This window comes from Aegilops tauschii, chromosome 3 (genome assembly GCF_002575655.3).
Source record: "Aegilops tauschii subsp. strangulata cultivar AL8/78 chromosome 3, Aet v6.0, whole genome shotgun sequence".
Taxonomy (NCBI): domain Eukaryota; kingdom Viridiplantae; phylum Streptophyta; class Magnoliopsida; order Poales; family Poaceae; genus Aegilops; species Aegilops tauschii.
The window spans coordinates 440,351,927-440,372,608 of record NC_053037.3 but is presented as its reverse complement, the minus strand read 5'-3'; the positions used below and the strand labels follow the sequence as shown (position 1 = coordinate 440,372,608).

The following is a 20,682-nucleotide window of genomic DNA, read 5'->3' as shown; positions in this document are numbered from 1 at the left end:
TATTTTAAGCTAAATGACCTTGAAATTGAAAATCACTGCAAATGAACTCTAAAAAGGTTGAAACTTGGCATGGTATCATAATTACACCCACATAGCATGTGCTAAAAAGTTTAGAGGGTTACGGGAAACACTGGATGCGCTTCGTGTACAAACTGGACAATCTCTTTCGAAGCAAGAGGGTTTCGGACGAAAACTCATCTATTACAAAAGGGATTTCATCAGTCTTCACTTTTTCTTCACTAGAGAGAAAGTCTTTACTTTCTACTTGCGTGTGTCCCTTGCTTATTATTACGCCGTAACCATGGATAATCTTCATCGTGTAATAGGATGCTTGGGTCAGCCTCCACTTTGAAGGAAGGAATTTCATGAAAATTTTCATAATCTTCAGACATGTCTGTCTTTCCCTCCACTCCCACGATGTTACTTTCCCTGAAAGAACTATGTGGCGCTTTGGCTCATCATATGATGTATTCGCTTCCTTATCTTTTCTTTTTGTCGGTTTGGTAGACACGTCCTTCACATAGAAAACCTGCGCCACATCATTGGTAGGACAAATGGTTCGTCTATGTACCCAAGATTGTTGAGATCTGCTATTGTCATTCCGTACTGTGGGTCTACCTGTACCCCGCCTCCTGACAGATTGACCCATTTGCACTGAAACAAAGGGACCTTAAATTCATGTCCATAGTCAAGTTCCCATATCTCCTCTATGTAAGCGCAATATGTGTCATTTCCCCTATTGGTTGGTGCATCAAAGCGGACACCATTGTTTTGGTTGGTGCTATTTTTATCTTGGGCGATCGTGTAAAATGTATTCCCATTTATCTCGTACCCTTGGTAAGTCAATACAGTCGAAGATGGTGTCTTGGCCAACAAGTACATCTCATCTCCAACAATGTTGTTACCCATGAGGTGTGTTTGCAACCAACCGCCGAAAGTACTGATGTGTTCACATGTAATCCTGTCGTCAGACTGCTCCAGGTGTTTGGAGTGTAGAATATTCTTGTGTTCATTGATATATGGGGTCACCAAGGTAGAATTCTGTAGAACTGTGTAGTGTGCTTGAGCCCAAGAATGCCCGTCCCTACATATTATTGAATCCGCTCCTAGCGTTCCTTTTCCAGTCAGTCTCCCCTCATAACGCGATTGAGGGAGACCAATCGTCTTAAAGTCAGGAATAAAGTCAACACAAAACCCAATGACCTCCTCTGTTTGATGGCCTGTGGAGATGCTTCCTTCTGGCCTAACACGGTTATGAACATATTTATTTAAGACTCCCATGAACCTCTCAAAGGGGGACATATTGTGTAGAAATACAGGACCCAGAATGGCAATCTCGTCGACTAGGTGAACTAGGATGTGCGTCGTAATATTGAAGAAGGATGGTGGGAACACCAACTCGAAACTGACAACACATTGGACCAAATCATTCTGTAACCTTGATAGGATTTCTAGATCGATTACCTTATGAGAAATTGCATTGAGGAATGCACATAGCTTCACAATGGCTAATCGAAAATTTTCTGGCAGAAGCCCCCTGAATGCAACCGGACGCGGTTGCGTCATAATCACATGGCAGTCATGAGATTTAGGTTCTGGAATTTTTTCTCTGGCATATTTATTATTCCCTTTATATTCGACGAGAAGCCAGACGGGACCATGATACTGAGCAGGCATTCAAAGAAGATTTCCTTCTCTGCTTTCGTAAGAGCGTAGCTGGCAGGACCTTCATACTGCTTTGGATCCATGCCGTCTTTTTCGTTCACATGTTGTTGGTCCTCCCATGACTCCAATGTATCTTTTGTCTTCTCGTACATGCCCAACAAGCCTAGAAGGATCACACAAACATTCTTCGTCACGTGCATCACGTCGATTGAAGAGCGGACCACTAGGTCTTTCCAATAGGGTAGGTCCGAAAATATAGATTTATTCTTCCACATGGGTGTGCGTCCCTCAGCGTCATTTGGAACAGATTGTCCGCCAGGACCCTTTCCAAAGATTACTTGTAAATCCTTGACCATATCAAGTATATCAGCACCAGTACGGAGGACAGGCTTCTTCTAGTGATCTGCCTCACCTTTGAAATGCTTGCCTTTTTCTCTTAAGGCATGTTTGGTCGAAAGAAATCGACGATGTCCCAGGTACACATTGTTCTTGCATTTGTCCAAATATATACTTTCAGTCTCATCTAAACAGTGTGCGCATGTGTTGTATCCCTTGTTTGTGAAGGAAATATGCCCTAGAGGCAATAATAAAGTTGTTATTTTATATTTCCTTATTCATGATAAAGGTTTATTATTCATGCCAGAATTGTATTGATTGGAAACTTAAATACATGTGTGAATACATAAACAAATACCGTGTCCCTAGTGATCCTCTACTAGACTAGCTCGGTGATCAAAGATGGTTAAGGTTTCCTAACCATAGACATGTGTTGTCATTTGATAACGAGATCACATCGTTAGAAGAATCATGTGATTGACAAGACCCATGTGTTAGCTTGGCATATTGAGATTATGAGATTATGCAACTCCCAGATACCGAAGGAATACCTTGTGTGCTATCAAATGTCACAACGTAACTAGGTGATCATAAAGATGCTCTACAGGTATCTCTGAAGGTGTTTGTTGAGTTGGCATAGATTGAGATTAGGATTTGTCACTTCGAGTATCGGAGAGGTATCTCTGGGCCCTCTCGGTAATACACATCATAAGAGGCCTTGCAAGCAAAGTGACTAAGGTGTTAGTTGCAAGATGATGTATTATGGAATGAGTAAAGAGAGTTGCCTGTAACGAGATTGAACTAGGTATGAAGATACCGACGATCAAACCTCACGCAAGTAACATACCGAAAGACAAAGGGAATTACGTATGTTGTCATAAGGTTCGACCGATAAAGATCTTCATAGAATATGTAGGAGCCAATATGGGCATCCAGGTTCCGCTATTGGTTATAGACCGGAGAGGTGTCTCGGTCATGCCTACATAGTTCTTGAACCTGTAGGGTCCACACGCTTAATGTTCGTTGACGATATAGTGTTATATGATTTGGTGACCGAATGTTTTTTGGAGTCCTAGATAAGATCACGGACATGACGAGGAGTCTCGAAATGGTCGAGAGGTAAAGATTGATATATAGGACGATGGTATTCGGACACCGGAAGAGTTTCGGGATGCACCGGTTAGTCACCGGAAGGGGTTACGCACACCCCCGACAGGTATATGGGCCTATTGGGCCAAGGGGGGACAGACCAGCCCAAAGGGGGCTGGTGCGCCCCTCTCCCTAGCCAGCCAGCCCTAGGGAAGGAAAGGGGGAGGGCTAGCCCCTCCTGCCTTTCCCTTCTCATGGGAGAAAGGAAAGGGGGGGCGCCTCCCTCCCCTGCCTTTCCCCCACACCTATATGTTGGGAAACGTTGCAGGGAAAACAAAAAAATTCTACGCACATGCAAGATCTATCCACAGAGATGCATATCAAGGGGAGAGTGTGTCTACGTACCCTCGTAGACCGTAAGCGGAAGCGTTTGACAACGCGGTTGATGTAGTCGAACTTTCTTCGCGATCCAACCAATCGAGTACCGAACGTACGACACCTCCGCGTTCAGCACATGTTCATCTCGCTGACGTCCTCCGCCTTCTTGATCCAGCAAAATGACGAGGTAATGGATGAGTTCCGGCAACACGACAGCGTGGTGACGGGGATGATGAAGCTATCTCCGCAGGGCTTCGCCTATGCACTATGAAAATATGACCGGGGGAGTAAGCGGTGGAGGGGGCGCCGCACACGGCTAGGCAATTGTCTGTCGTGTGCTAGGCGCCCCCCTCCCAGAGGCCAAGGGGCGCCCCCCTTCCTTCCTCAAAATGGCGCCCCTTCTTTATTTGGAGTGCAGGAGGAAGGAAGGAGGAGGTGGCGCCCCCCTTTCTTTTCTCTCCCGAGGAGGGAAAAGCAGGAGGGGCCACCCGTCCCCTTTCCTTACCCTAGGGCTAGCCACCCAAGGGAAGGGGTGCACCAGCCCTCTTGTGGGCTGGTCTGTCCCCCCCTTTGGCCCATAAGGCCCATACACTTGTCGGGGGGCCCGGAACCCCTTCCGGTGACCCGATGAGTACCCGGTGCACTCCGAAACTATTCCGGTGTACGAATACCATCGTCCTATATACCAATCTTTACCTCTTGACCATTTCGAGACTCCTCATCATATCTGTGACCTCATCCAGGACTCCGAACAACATTCGGTCACCAAATCATATAACTCATATAACACTATATCGTCAACGAACGTTAAGCATGTGGACCCTACGGGTTCGAGAACTATGCAGACATGACCAAGACACCTCTCTGGTCAATAAGCAATAGCAGAACCTGGATGCCCATATTGGCTCCTACATATTCTATGAAGATCTTTATCGGTCGAACCGTTATGACAACATACGTAATTGCCTTTGTCCATCGGTATGTTACTTGCCCGAGATTCGATCATCGGTATCTTCATACCTAGTTGAATCTCGTTACCGGCAAGTATCTTTACTCATTTCGTAATACATCATCTTGCAACTAACTCCTTAGTCACTATGCTTGCAAGGCTTCTTATGATGTGTATTACCGAGAGGGCCCAGAGATACCTCTCCGATACTCGGAGTGACAAATCCTAATCTTGATCTATGCCAACTCAACAAACACCTTCAGAGATACCTGTAGAGCATCTTTATGATCACCCAGTTACGTTGTGATGTTTGATAGCACACAAGGTAATCCTCCGGTATCCGGGAGTTGCATAATCTCATAGTCGAAGGAATATGTATTTGACATTAAGAAAGAAATAGAAATAAACTGAACGATCAATATGCTAAGCTAACAGATGGGTCGTCTATCACATCATTCTCCTAATGATGTGATCCCGTTATCAAATGACAACACATGCCTATGGTTAGGAAACCTTAACCATCTTTGATCAACAAGCTAGTCTAGTAGAGGCTTACTAGGGACACGGTATTTGTTTATGTATTCACACATGTATTTAACTTTCCGATCAATACAATTCTAGCATGAATAATAAACCTTTATCATGAATAAGGAAATATAAAATAACAACTTTATTATTGCCTCTAGGGCATATTTCCTTCAGTCTCCCACTTGCACTAGATTCAGTAATCTAGTTCACATCGCCATGTGATTAACACCCATATTTCACATTGCCATGTGACCAACACCCAAATAGTTTACTAGAGTCAATAATCTAGTTCACATCGCCATGTGATTAACACCCAAAGAGTACTAAGGTGTGATCATGTTTTGCTTGTGAGAGAAGTTTAGTCAGCGGGTCTGACATATTCAGATCCGTATGTATTTTGCAAATTTTCATGTCTACAATGCTCTGCATTGAGCTACTCTAGCTAATTGCTCCACTTTCAATATGTATCCAGATTGAGACTCGAGTCATTTGAATTGGTGTCAAAGCTTGCATCAACGTAACTCTTTATGATGAACTCTTTACCACCTCCATAACCGAGAAATATTTCCTTAGTCCTCTTAGGTAACTAAGGATAATTTTTACCACTATCTAGTGATCTACTCCTGGATCACTATTGTACCCCTTTCCAAACTCAGGGCAAGGCACACAATATGTCTGGTACTCAGCATGGCATACTTTGTAGAACCTATGGCTGAGGCATAGGGAATGACTTTCATTCTCTCTCTATCTTCTGTCGTGGTCGTGCTGTGTGTCTTACTCAACTTCACACCTTGCAACACAGGCAAGAACTCTTTCTTTGACTGATGAACTTCTTCAAAACTTTGCCAAGGTATGTACTTTGTGAAAGTCCTATTAAGCGTCTCGAACTATCCCTATAGATCTTGATGCCTAATATGTAAGCAACTTTACCGAGATATTTCATTGGAAAATTCTTATTCAAGTATCCTTTTATGCTATCCAGGAATTCTATATCATTTCCAATCAACAATATGTCATCCACATATATATATATCAGAACCGCCATAGAGCTCCCACTCACTTTCTTGTAAATACAAGCTTCACCATAAGACGGTATAAAACCATATGCTTTGATCACCTCATCAAAGCGTATATTCCAACTCCGAGATGCTTGCACCAGTCCATAGATGGATCGCTGGAGCTTGCACACTTTGTTAGAACCTTTAGGATCGACAAAACCTTCTGGTTGCATCATATACAATTCTTCTTTAAGAAATCCATTAAGGAATGCAGTTTTGATATCCATTTGCCAGATTTCATAATTATAAAATGCGGCAATTGCTAACATGATTTGGACTGACTTAAGCATCGCTATGGGTGAGAAGGTCTCATTGTAGTCAACTCCTTAACTTGTCGAAAACCTTTTGTGACAAGTCGAGCTTTGTAGATGGTGACATTGCCATCAGCGTGTGTCTTCTTCTCGAAAATCCATTTATTCTCAATGGCTTGCTGATCATTGGGCAAGTCCACCAAAGTCCACACTTTGTTCTCATACATGGATCCTATCTCGGATTTCATGGCCTTAAGCCACCTGTCTCAATCTGGGCTCATCATAGCTTCTTCATAGTTTGTAGGTTCGCCTTGGTCTAATAACATGACTTCCAAAACAGGATTACTGTACCACTCTAGTGCGTATCGTGCTCTGGTTGACCTATGAGGTTCAGTGGCAACTTGATCTAAAGTTTCATGATCATTATCATTTGCTTCCTCTCTAGTTGGTGTAGGCTTCACGGGAACAGATTTCTCTGATGTGCTACTTTCCAATTCGAGAGAAGGTACTATTACCTCTTCAAGTTCTACTTTCCTCCCACTCACTTCTTTCGAGAGAAACTCCTTCTCTAGAAAGGTTCCATTCTTGGCAACAAAGATCTTGGCTTCAGATTTCTGGTAGAAGGTGTACCCAATTGTTTCTTTAGGTTATCCTATGAAGATGCACTTCTCCGATTTGGGTTCGCTCTTATCAGACTGAAGCCTTTTGACATAAGTGTCGCAAACCTGATCTTTAAGAAACGATAGCTTAGGTTTCTTGCCAAACCATAGTTCATATGGTGTCGTCTCAACGGATTTAGATGGTGCCCTATTTAACGTGAATGCGGCTGTCTCTAATGCATAACCCCAAAACAATAGTGGTAAATCAGAAAGAGATATCATGGAACGCACCATATCTAATAAAGTACGATTATGACGTTCGGACACACCATTACGCTGTGGTGTTCCAGGTGGTGTGAGTTGTGAAACAATTCCACATTGTTTTAAATGAAGGCCAAACTCGTAACTCAAATATTCGCCTCTGCGATCACATCGTAGAAACTTCATTTTCTTGTTACGATGATTCTCCACTTCACTCTGAAATTCTTTGAACTTTTCAAATGTCTCGGACTTTTGTTTCATCCAGTACATATACCCATATCTACTCAAATCATGTATGAAGGTCAGAAAATAACGATACCCGCCGCGTGCTTCAACACTCATTGGACCGCATACATCGGTATGTATTATTTCCAATAAGTCATTAGCTCGCTCCATTGTTCTGGAGAACAGAGTTTTAGTCATCTTGCCCATGAGGCATGGTTCGCAAGTATCAAATGATTCATAATCAAGTGATTCCAAAAATCCATATGCATGGAGTCTCTTCATGCGCTTTACACCAATATGACCTAAATGGCAGTGCCATGATGACCCACAAGTATAGGGGATTAATTGTAGCTCTTTTCGATAAGTAAGAGTGTCGAACCCAACAAGGAGCAGAAGGAAATGACAAGTAGTTTTTAGTAAGGTAATGTCTACAAGTGCTGAAATTGTTAGTAGCAGAGTAGTTTGCTAGCAAGATAATTTGTAACGAGAAAGTAACAATAGTAGTAACAAAAGTGCAGCAAGGTAGCCCAATCCTTTTGAGGCAAAGGACAGGCCAAAACGGTCTCTTATGATAAGCAAAGCGTTCTTGAGGGTACATGGGATTTTCATCTAGTCACTTTCATCAAGTTGGTTCGATTTGTGTTCGCTACTTTGATAATTTGATATGTGGGTGGACCGGTGCTTAGGTGCTGTTCTTACTTGAACAAACCTCCTACTTATGATTAACCCGCCCGCAAGCATCCGCAACTACGAGAAAAATATTAAGAATAAATTCTAACCATAGCATTAAACTTTTTTATCCAATCGGTCCCTTACGGAATAGCGCATAAACTGGGGTTTAAGCTTATGTCACTCTCGCAACCCATCATCTAATTGCTACTCCACAATGCATTCCCTTAGGCCCAAATATGGTGAAGTGTCATGTAGTCGACGTTCACATGACACCACTAAGGGAATCACAACATACACACTATCAAAATATCGCACACCCATCAAGTTCACATGATTACTTGCAACATCATTTCTCCCGTGACCTCAAGAACAAAAGTAACTACTCACAAATGATAAACATGTTCATGATCAGAGGAGTATTAAATAGCATAATGGGTCTGAACATATAATCTTTCACCAAATAAACCATATAGTAATCAACTACAAGATGTAATCAACACTACTAGTGACCCACAAGCACCAATCTATAGTTCCGGTAACAAGATTGAACACAAGAGATGAACTAGGGTTTGAGATGAGATGGTGCTGTTGAAGATCTTGATGGAGATTGGCCTCCCCAAGATGGGAGAGTTTTTGGTGATGACGATGAAGATGATTTCCCCCTCCGGGAGGGAAGTTCCCCCGACAGAATCGCTCCGGCAGAAGGCAAAAGTGCTCCTGCCAAAGTTCCGCCTCGAGGCGGCGGCGCTTCGTCCCGAAAGTCCTCTCCTTATTTTTTATAGGTCAAAATGACATATATACCAGAAGATGGGCACCAGAGGTGGGCCTGGGTGAGCACAACCCACCAGGGCACGCCTGGGCTCCCTGGCGCGCCCAAGTGGGTTGTGCCCAACTGGTGGGCCACCTCTGGTAGTTATTTTCTCCAATAATTCTTTAAATATTCCATAAAAAATCCTCGTGAAGTTTCAGCTCGTTTGCAGTTGTGCAGAATAGGTGGCCTGACGTAGCTTTTCTAGGTGCAGATTTCCAGCTACCGGAATTCTCCCTCTTGGTGTGTACCCTGCAAATTATGAGAGAAAAGGCATTATAATTACTCGAAAAAGAATTATTATGGATAAAAACATCATAAATAACAGTAAGAAAACATGATGCAAAATGGACGTATCAACTCCCCCAAGCTTAGACCTCGCTTGTCCTCAAGCGAAAACCGAAATCGAAAAACATGTCCACATGCTTTGAGAGAGAGGTGTCGATAAAAATGAAATACGGACATAGAAGCATCACGTTGATTATTATAACAACAACAAAATAAAACATAGGACTTTTATCATAGAACTTTTATCATATACTTCTCATGAATAAGTAATAGTTCATCCCACAATCGAAGTATAAAGCAAAAACTCTATTAGAAACCAACAAACTATGTTCTCAGTCAACTTTGCAACTACAATTCATCATGTTTTCAGGAAGGGTCACATATCGGAGCCTTTAGGCAAGTCCACATACTCAACCATCATATAGTCTTCTATGATTTCTAACACTCACCTCGTACCCATGAGCAAAACATTTCAACCAGACACATAGAAAGATAGGGGCTTAAGGTTTCGCCTCCCAACTTATTCACCTCAAGGGTGATGTCAACAATAATAACTCATGCTATCTATATTCAACTGGACATATGTGCCTAGATCTTTCCTCACCACATGATCTTGCCAAAGGAGAAAAATAAAAAGGGATAGAAGGAAAACTTTGACTCTTTGCATAAAAGTAAATGCATAAAAGTAAAAGATAGGCCCTTCGCAGAGGGAAGCAGAGGTTGCCATGCACTTATTTGTTTGTATGCTCAATCCCTTAGTGCAAAAGAACGTCACGTTGTATTGCCCCTTGAGATGACAACCTTTATTATGAAGTCCGTCACTTTTATTCTTTGTCATCCAAGTTCGTACAACGCTCAATTTTCTCTTAAACTAAATGATCTCACACTTTTAGAAGCAATTTTTATTGCCTTTTTGCACCGATGACAACTTACCTGAGGGATCTTGCTCAATCCCTAGGTAGGTATGGTGGACACTTGAAAATAAGATTTGGGTTTAAGGGTTTTGGATGCACAAGTAGTATCTCTACTTAGTGCGGAATGTTTTGCTAGCAAAGATAGGGGGCAAGCACCACATGTAGAAGGATCTATGACAACATGACTTCTATGTGAATATAAACAAACATAAACCATTAAGTTGTCTTCCTTGTCCAACGTCAACAATTTTGGCATAAAATATTTTGATGAGGGCTCACAATCACAAAAGATTTCTAGGATAGTATATTTATATGTGAATCTTCCCTTCCCTTATTAATTATTTCATGAGTTGCATCATTGACTAATGCTATGTTTGTCAATCTCTAATAAAATTTTCTGCTTATACTTTTCCTTATGTGGTGCCATCACCTACCATAGGATTAGTATATGATCTTATTGATTCATTTACTTTCTTTTATTTATTTCCTTTCGCTTTTTCTTTCTTATTTCTTTTCTTTTATTTGCAACATGAAAGTAAAGAAAGCAAAAACTCAAACTAAAATTTATTATATAACTTGCACATGATTAAATGGATAGATCACTAAGCAAACTCTCAAGGAAGAAAGGATCGAACTAACTTTTATTCATCTAAAGCAAAAGATCGAACTAAAATAAGTAAAAGCAAAAAGATAGTGGGATGATACGATACCGGGGCGCCTCCCCCAAGCTTGGCGGAAGCCGAGGGGAGTGCCCATACCCGATACTCAATTCTCCTTTGGTGGTGAAGAAGATGGTGGTGATGATGACAATTGTGCCTTCAACTTTTTCATATTGCAGTTGAGGAGAGCAATTTCCTCCTTTAAATCATCGACTTCCAACTCCAGCTTCAAGATCTTGTCACATAAATCCCCTTTGCTTTTCTCCCGAAAACGAGAAGGAATAGATTGATTTTTAGAACAGTTAGCTCTCTTAGGGATACTTGACTTCTTAAACTCCACGTGCATATCCCCAGGTTCAGGTAGAGGAACATCCTCCTCCTCTGAGCTTGAATCATCAATCCTCATCAAGTGAGCATCCTCCTCGTCATCTGTAGTTCAACCATAAGGGGAGAGGTCCCCATAGGTCTTTGGGTCAGCAATGAGATGTGAGACATAGCTCTCTCCGTCAGAGTATTGGGACGACATATTTTCAGAACTGCCCAGAAAACAACAAGAGAAGAGAACAGAGGATTTCTCTGCCATACGGTGATCAACAGGTTCGGGAAGTATATATAGAATTTTTTATCTTGGGGGACAAGCATACGGAAGAAAAATGGAGTACTGTAGGTGTCCCAGGTGGGCACAACCCACCTTGGCGCGCCAGGCTGGTGTCTTGTGCCCACCAGGGGACGCTTCCTGGAAGTTTCTTTATTTTCAAAATTCTTAAATATTCCATAACTGATAAAAAATATTTTGCGGTTTTTTCGGAGTCCGTTTACTTACCGTATCACGTACCTCCTTATTTTCACGATTCTGGAGTGTTCCGAAAGGACTCTTTTATGTGTTCTTCCGGTGTCAAAGTTTGGATAATATTACTTTCAACATTAATGGGCGTACCTGAGATATAATGTTTTATTCGTTGCCTATTGACAACCTTCAGGTTAGTACCTTCGGAATTATTTATTTTGATGGCTCCAGACCGATAAACCTCCTCGATGACATATGGGCCTTCCCATTTTGAGAGGTGTTTTCCTGCAAAGAATCTGAAACGAGAGTTGTACAAAAGAACATATTCTCCGACTTTAAACTCACGCTTTTGGATTCTTTTGTCATGCCATCTTTTAACTTTTTCTTTGAATAATTTGCATTTTCATAAGCTTGGGTTCTCCATTCATCTAATGAGCTAATATCAAATAACCTCTTTTCACCAGCAAGTTTGAAGTCATAATTGAGTTATTTGATTGCCCAAAATGCTTTATGTTCTAACTCAAGAGGCAAATGACAAGCTTTTCATAAACCATTTTATAAGGAGACGTACCCATAGGATTTTTATATGCTGTTATATAAGCCCAAAGTGCATCATCTAATTTCTTAGACCAATTCTTCCTGGACCTATTAATAGTCTTTTGCAAAATTAATTTTATTTATCTATTGTTAAATTCAACTTGACCACTAGACTGAGGATGATAGGGTGATCCAATTCTATGGTTAACATCATACTTGGCAAGCATTTTACGAAAAGCACCATGAATAAAGTGTGAACCACCATCAGTCATTAAATATCTAGGGACTCCAAACCTTGGGAAAATAACTTCCTTAAGCATTTTAATTGAGGTGTTGTGATCAGCACTACTAGTTGGAATAGCTTCTACCCATTTAGTAACATAATCAAGAACAACCAAAATATGTGTATACCCATTAGAGGAAGGAAAAGGTCCCATGTAATCAAATCCCCAAACATCAAATGGTTCTACAATAAGTGAATAACTCATAGGCATTTCTTGACACTTACCGATATTACCTATTCTTCGACATTCATCACAAGAAGAGACAAACTTACGAGCATCCTTGAAGAGATTAGGCCAATAAAATCCAGACTACAATACCTTATGAGCAGTTCTATCTCCAGCATGATGGCCCTCCATAAGCTTCAGAGAGACATTTCCGTAGGATTTGTCCCTGTTCATTCTCAGGTACACAATGTCTAATAATACCATCTACTCCTTCTTTATAAAGATGCGGGTCATCCCAAAAGTAGTGTCTTAAATCATAGAAGAATTTTTTCTTTTGTTGGTAAGTAAAGCTAGGTGGTAATATTTTGCAACAATGTAATTAGCATAGTCAACACACCAAGGAGTACTATGAGCAACATTTATTGCAGCTAACTGCTCATCAGGAAAACTATCAGCAATGGGTAGTGGGTCATCAAGTACATTTTCAAGCCTAGACAAATTATCAGCTACCGGGTTCTCAGCTCCTTTTCTATCAATGATATGTAAATCAAATTCTTGTAACAAGAGAACCCAACGAATAAGTCTAGGTTTAGCATCTTTCTTTTCCATAAGATATTTAATAGCAGCATGGTCTGTGTGAACAGTTACTTTGGAATCAACAATATAAGGTTTAAATTTATCACAAGCAAACACCACTTCTAAAAATTATTTCTCAGTAGTAGCATAATTTCTTTGAGCACTGTCTAGAGTTTTACTAGCATAATGAATAACATTCAGTTTCTTATCAACTCTTTGTCCTACAACAACACCAACAACATAATCATTAGCATCACACATAATTTCAAAAGGCTAGTTCCAATCAGGTGGTTGAACGATAGGTGCAAATATTAAGGCTTTCTTGAATGTTTCAAAGGCTTCTAAACAATCACCATAAAAAACAAAGGGAATATTCTTTTGCAAGAGACTAGTGAGAGGCCTAGAAATTTTAGAGAAGTCTTTGATAAATCTCCTATAGGAACCAGCATGACCTAGGAAACTACGAATACCTTTTATATCTTTAGGACATGGCATTTTCTCAATTGCGTCAACCTTTGCTTGGTCCAGTTCAATACCTCTTTCAGAAATTTTATGACCCAAGACAATGCATTCATTAACCATAAAGTGGCACTTCTCCCAATTCAAGACAAGATTTGTTTGTTCACATCTCTGCAAAACTCGCTCAAGATTGCTTAAACAATCATCAAAAGACTTCCCATAAACAGAAAAGTCATCCATGAAAACCTCAACAATATTTTCACAAAAATCAGAGAATTTAGCAGTCATACATCTTTGAAAGGTAGCAGGTGCATTGCATAAACCAAAAGGCATACGTCTATAAGCACAGGTTCCAAAGGGACAAGTAAAAGTGGTCTTTTCTTGATCAGGTTGAGAAACAGGTATTTGTGAAAAGCAAGTATATCCATCAAGGAAGCAAAAGTGTGTGTGCTTAGATAAACTTACAAGCATTTGATCAATAAAAGGCAAAGGGTAACGAATTTTCTAGTTGCTTTGTTTAATTTTCTAAAATCAATTACCATTCTATAGCTTGTAACAATTCTTTATGGAATAAGTTCATTCTTATCATTAGGAACAACAGTAATACCTCCTTTCTTAGGAACACAATGAACAGGACTTACCCATCTACTATCAGCTATAGGATAGATTATACCTGCTTCCAGGAGTTTTAATATTTTCGTTCTTACCACTTCTTTCAACTTTGGATTTAACCGGCGTTGGTGATCAACAACGGGTTTAGCATCAGGTTCCATATTAATTTTGTGCTGACATAGAGTGGGAATAATGCCCTTTAAATCATCAAGAGTATATCCAATAGCAGCTCGGTGCTTCCTTTGAACTTTCAATAATGTTTCTTCTTCATGTTCTGAAAGGTTAGCACTAATAATTGCAGGATATATCTTCTTTTCATCAAGATAAGCATATTTCAAAGTGTCTGGCAATAGTTTTAATTCAAAAATAGGATCACCTTTAGGTGGAGGTGGACCTCCCAGAGTTTCAATAGGCAAGTTGTGTTTAAGTAGAGGACATTGTTCAAAGAAATTTTTATCTATTTCATTTCTTTCATGCATATGCAAATCATTTTCATGATCTAGCAAATATTGTTCTAAAGGATCAATAGGTGGTACAACAATAGAAACAAGACCAATTAATTCATACTTACTAGGAAATTCTCTTTCATGAAGCTTTCTACTAAACTTGGAAAAATTACACTCATGAGACTCATCCCCAAAACTAACACCGACGGTTCGTTTCTCACAATCTATCTTAGCATTGACGGTGTTCAAGAAAGGTCTACCAAAGATAATGGGACAAAAGTCATCTTGCGGGGAATGAAGAACAAGAAAATCAGTAGGGTATTTTATTTTCCCACACAAGACTTCAACATCTCTAACAATCCCAAATGGTGATATGGTGTCTCGATTAGCAAGTTTAATAGTAACATCTATGTCTTCTAACTCTGCAGGTGCTATGTCTTTCATAATTTCTTGATAAAGGGTGTAAGGAATAGCACTCACACTAGCACCCATGTCAAATAAACCATGATAACTGTGATCTCCTATTTTAACTGAGATGACAGGCATGCCAACAACAGGTCTATGTTTGTCCTTTTTATCAGGTTTGGCAATTCTAGCGGCTTCTTCACAGAAGTAGATAACATGACCATCAATATCTTCTTCTAAGAGATCTTTAACCATAGCTATGCTAGGTTCTACTTTAATTTGTTCATCAGGTTTAGGTGTTCTAATATAGCTTTGGTGAACCACAATTGAAACTTTAGCATGTTCCTTTATCCTAACAGGGAAAGGTGGCTTCTCAATATAAGCAGAAGGAACAACTGGATCAACATTATAAAGTATAGTTTCTTCTTTAATTGGTACTGGTTCTTTGATTTCATCTTTAATAGTTGGGTGATATTTAAACCACTTCTCTTTAGGGAGTTCAACATGAGTAGCAAATGATTCACAAAAGGAGGCTACTATCTCAGAGTCAAGTCCATATTTAGTGCTAAACTTTTGAAAATCATCGGTATCCATAAAAGATTTAACACAATCATACATAAGTTTAATACGTGACTCTTTACCTTCGTCGAGTTCCCAATCTTCAGAGTTGCGTTTAATTCTTTCCAAAATATCCCACCAGAATTCAATAGTCTTGTTCATAAAAGAACCAGCACAAGAAGTATCAAGCATGGTTTGATTATTACGAGAAAGCCGAGCATAAGAATTCTGGATAATAATTTCTCTTGAGAGCTCATGATTGGGGCGTGAATATAACATTGACTTAAGCCTCCCCCAAGATAGAGCGGTACTTTCTCCTTCATGAGGCCAAAAATTATATATATAATTCCGATCACGATGAACTAGATGCATAGGATAATTTTTTTGGTGGAACTCCAATTTCAAACGATTCCAATTCCATGATCCAATATCATCGCATAGCCTATACCATGCTAATGATTTTCCCTTCAAAGATAAAGGGAAAACCTATTTCATCACTTCATCTCCGGGTAAATGTGCAAGCTTAAACAATCCAAATATTTGCTCCACATATATCAAGTGCAGATGTTCGGTTCCATCTCCTGCATAAGGATTAGCTAGCAGTTGTTCTATCATACCCGAAGGAATTTCATATTAAATATTTTCAGTAGGTGCAGTAGGTTGAGGGGTAGCTAATTGTGGTTCCGGACGAGGTGAAGATACCCAGAGCAAACACCTCAAAGGATTGTTTTCCATAGTAACAAGTGACAATAAGTTTCAGCACACTATATAAATGTTTCCTTACCAAATTCCACTTACCAAAGGCGCTTCACTCCCCGGCAACGGCGCCAGAAAATAGCCTTGATGACCCACAAGTATAGGGGATCAATTGTAGCTCTTATCGATAAGTAAGAGTGTCGAACCCAACGAGGAGCAGAAGGAAATGACAAGTAGTTTTCAGTAAGGTAATGTCTGCAAGTGCTAAAATTGGAAGTAGCGGAGTAGTTTGATAGCAAGATAATTTGTAACGAGCAAGTAACAATAGTAGTAACAAAAGTGCAGCAAGGTAGCACAATCCTTTGGAGGCAAAGGACAGGCCAAAACGGTCTCTTATGATAAGCAAAGCGTTCCTGAGGGTACACGGGATTTTCATCTAGTCACTTTCATCATGTTGGTTCGATTTGTGTTCGCTACTTTGATAATTTGATATGTGGGTGGACCGGTGCTTAGGTCTGTTCTTACTTGAACAAACCTCCTACTTATGATTAACCCGCCTGCAAGCATCCGTAACTACGAGAAAAGTATTAAGAATAAATTCTAACCATAGCATTAAACTTTTGGATCCAATCTTTCCCTTACGGAATAGCGCATAAACTGGGGTTTAAGCTTCTGTCACTCTCGCAACCCATCATCTAATTGCTACTCCACAATGTATTCCCTTAGGCCCAAATATGGTGAAGTGTCATGTAGTCAACGTTCACATGACACCACTAAGGGAATCACAACATCCATATTATCAAAATATCGAACACCCATCAAGTTCACATGATTACTTGCAACATGATTTCTCCCGTGACCTCAAGAACGAAAGTAACTACTCACAAATGATAAACATGTTCATGATCAGAGGAGTATTAAATAGCATAATGGATCTGAACATATAATCTTTCACCAAACAAACCATATAGTAATCAACTACAAGATGTAATCAACACTACTAGTCACCCACAAGCACCAATCTATAGTTCCGGTAACAAGATTGAACACAAGAGATGAACTAGGGTTTGAGATGAGATGGTGCTGTTGAAGATGTTGATGGAGATTGCACTCCCCAAGATGGAAGAGTTGTTGGTGATGATGATGACGATGATCCCCCCCCCCCCCGGGAGGGAAGTTCCCCCAGCGGAATCGCTCTGTCTGAGGGCAAAAGTGCTCCTGCCCATGTTCCGCCTCGAGGTGGCGATGCTTCGTCCCGAAAGTCCTCTCCTTATTTTTTTCTAGGTCAAAATGACTCATATACTAGAAGATGGGCACCGGAGGTGGGCCTGGGTGAGCACAACCCACCAGGGCACGCCTGGGCTCCCTGGCGCTCAGGTGGTTTGTGCCCACCTGGTGGGCCCCCTCTGGTAGTTATTTGCTCCAATAATTCTTACATATTCCATAAAAAATCCTCGTGAAGTTTCAGCTTGTTTGGAGTTGTGCAGAATAGGTGGGCTGACGTAGCTTTTCCAGGTCGAGATTTCCAGCTGCCGGAATTCTCCCTCTTGGTGTGTACCTTGCAAATTATGAGAGAAAAGGCATTAGAATTACTACAAAAAGCATTATTATGGATAAAAACATCATAAATAATAGTAAGAAAACATGATGCAAAATGGACGTATCATGCGACAAGTATGTTGCACTATCATTGTCAACTTTGCATCTTTTGGCATCAATATTATGAATATGTGTATCACTATGATCGAGATTCAATAAACCATTCACATTGGGTGTATGACCATAGAAGGTTTTATTCATGTAAATAGAATAACAATTATTCTCTAACTTAAATGAACAACCGTATTGCAATAAACATGATCTAATCATATTCATGCTCAACGCAAACACCAAATAACATTTATTTAGGTTCAACACTAATCCCGAAGGTAGAGGGAGTGTGCGATGGTGATCATATCAACCTTGGAATCATTTACAACACATATCGTCACCTTGCTTTTAACTAGTTTCTGCAACTCCTGTTTCGAGCTACTAATCTTAGCAACTAAACCGGTTCAAAATACCCAGGGGTTACTTCGAACATTAGTAAAATACACATCAATAACATGTATATCAAACTTTGTTCACTTTGCCATCCTTCTTATCTACCAAGTATTTGGGGCAGTTCCACTTCCAGTGACCATTTTCTTTGTAGTAGAAGCACTCAGTTTCAGGCTTGGGTCCAGCTTTGGGTTTCTTCCCGGTTGTGGCAACTTGCTTGCCATTCTTCTTCAAGTTCCCTTTCTTCCCCTTGCCCTTTTTATTGAAACTAGTGGTCTTATTAACCATCAACACTTGATGCACTTTCTCGATTTCTACCTTCGCCAATTTCAGCATCACGAAGAGCTCGGGAATCGTTTCGTTATCCCTTGCTTATTATAGTTCATCACAAAGTTCTAGTAGCTTGGTGATAGTGACTAGAGAACTCTGTCAATCACTATCTTATCTAGAAGATTAACTTCCACTTGGTTCAAGCGATTGTAGTACCCAGACATTCTAAGAACATATGCTCATTGGTTGAGCTATTCTCCTCCATCTAGTAGGCAAAGTACTTGTCAGAGGTCTCATACCTCTCAACACGAGTATAAGTCTGAAATACCAATTTCAGCTCTTTGAACATATCATATGTTCCATGGCGTTCAAAACATTTTTGAAGTCCCGGTTCTGAGCCGTAAAGTATGGCGCACTAAAATATCAAGTAGTGATCATATCGAGCTTGCAAAACGTTCATAACGTCTGCATCTGCTCCTGCAACAGGTTTGTCACCTAGTGGTGTGACGGTGTCCTCGACTAGGGGGTACTCACCACGTCGTGTCCCAACCAGTGGGTCGGGCCGAGGACCCCCATGATGATTCACTAATGGGCCACTTCGGGCAGCCCATGCCAAATACAAGGAGGATTCCACAAGACTTGGCGCACAAGACAAGGACTCTCCTAAACCCCAGGCCTCTGGTGTGTTATATAAACCGAGGCCAGGCTAGTCAATAGACAATCTCATATTCATTACTACAATCTCGTGGTAGACACATGTACTCTGCACTACACCTATATCAATACATTCAAAAGCAGGATGTAGGGTATTATCTCTTTGAGAGAGCCCGAACCTGGGTAAAACCCTGTGTCCATGTTACCATCGCTCCAAGACGCCTAGCTTTGGACCCCTACTACGAGATACGCCGGATATAGAACCGACATTGGCGCTTTCATTGAGAGCCTGCTAGGTGTTCGTCATCGTTCTATGGGAATCAAAATCAATGCCAAATCAGGTGACATTTTTTCAATTAGATGCGTTCCGCGTAAACTATCTTGTTTTTGAAAAATTAGGGCTGCTTCCTCATGCTACCATATTTGCAGTCAGATCGAGATCAGGGAGAAGTGTCCGGCTTCCGGCACGTCAGGTCGGAACTCCGCTGTGGCTTCCACGCGCCATGGACGTAAGCGGCATGCCGTGGAAGGTCTGCGTAAAAAAATCCATCAAGGAGCACTCCAACTGAGGGAACCACGCCGGAGTATTTACGCACGGCAGCGCACGTGAGGCCAACGCAAGCAGATCGGCAGCCATCAGGGAGCTCTCCCTTCTCTCTTCCTTTTTTTCTTTCTTTTCCTTTCTTTATTCGGCACCTAGGCAGTCACTGATCGTCCACTAGCGGTGTCTTTTACTAATGGCATGCGTAGGCCTAACAAAGTACTACTGATCCATTTAACTACTAGTATTCAGCACGATACCCTAGATTCGGTCAGTGGATTGTAGTAATTCAAGTACTACTACTTCACATAGATCAGAAACGAGTCTTTTCTTGGTACTAGCTTATACTAGTTGGTACAGACCGCTTCTTTTTATTTGCTTCGGTCTACTACGGTCATCGCTCGTTAAAACAGGTTTTTTTTCTTGACTATTCGTTTACCACATGAAATTATTACACATAGAATATTTTCTGTCCATTTGTACTGCATTATTTTTTGCAGAGATATTTTGTTGACGCTTATACATGCGTTTTCCATCTGCGTCAATCGGGCGAGCCGACCTACGCGTCAGAACCTTCGCGTTCGGATCGATGCAGTCTTGAGTCACTCCGGCCAGGACATCCCACGTGCATAATCACCTCATCCACCATCAGTTCAGATGTTGTCGGATAAATCATCAGGTGCAATTGTTCTAGTTATTCGTGATGCGCCTATTAATAATATTTCAAAGAGTATTTTCTGCTCGTGAGCGATTTTTGGTGCGGCAGGTTTTACAGTCTGGTCTACACTGAGGCCGATATTTTAGGGTGATCCGATATGCCATCGCTGTCCCTGCGAATTCGGATTTTGTCACCTCCTCGTGCCAATGCCCTGTAATCAGCTTTGACTGCGTCATGCGGTCAACTCTATGAGCCAACATCGTCGTCCTGCCTGCGGCGATCAAGTTGTGGCGTCGCCTCGGCGCACGTCTCTG

General features: G+C 41.0%; 1 pseudogene; it reads right to left on the bottom strand.

Annotated features, from left to right (window-relative positions):
* Window positions 1-254: 254 nt before the first annotated feature.
* LOC141043016 (uncharacterized) overlaps window positions 255-20,682 on the bottom strand; it is a 257,519-nt pseudogene continuing 237,091 nt past the window's right edge.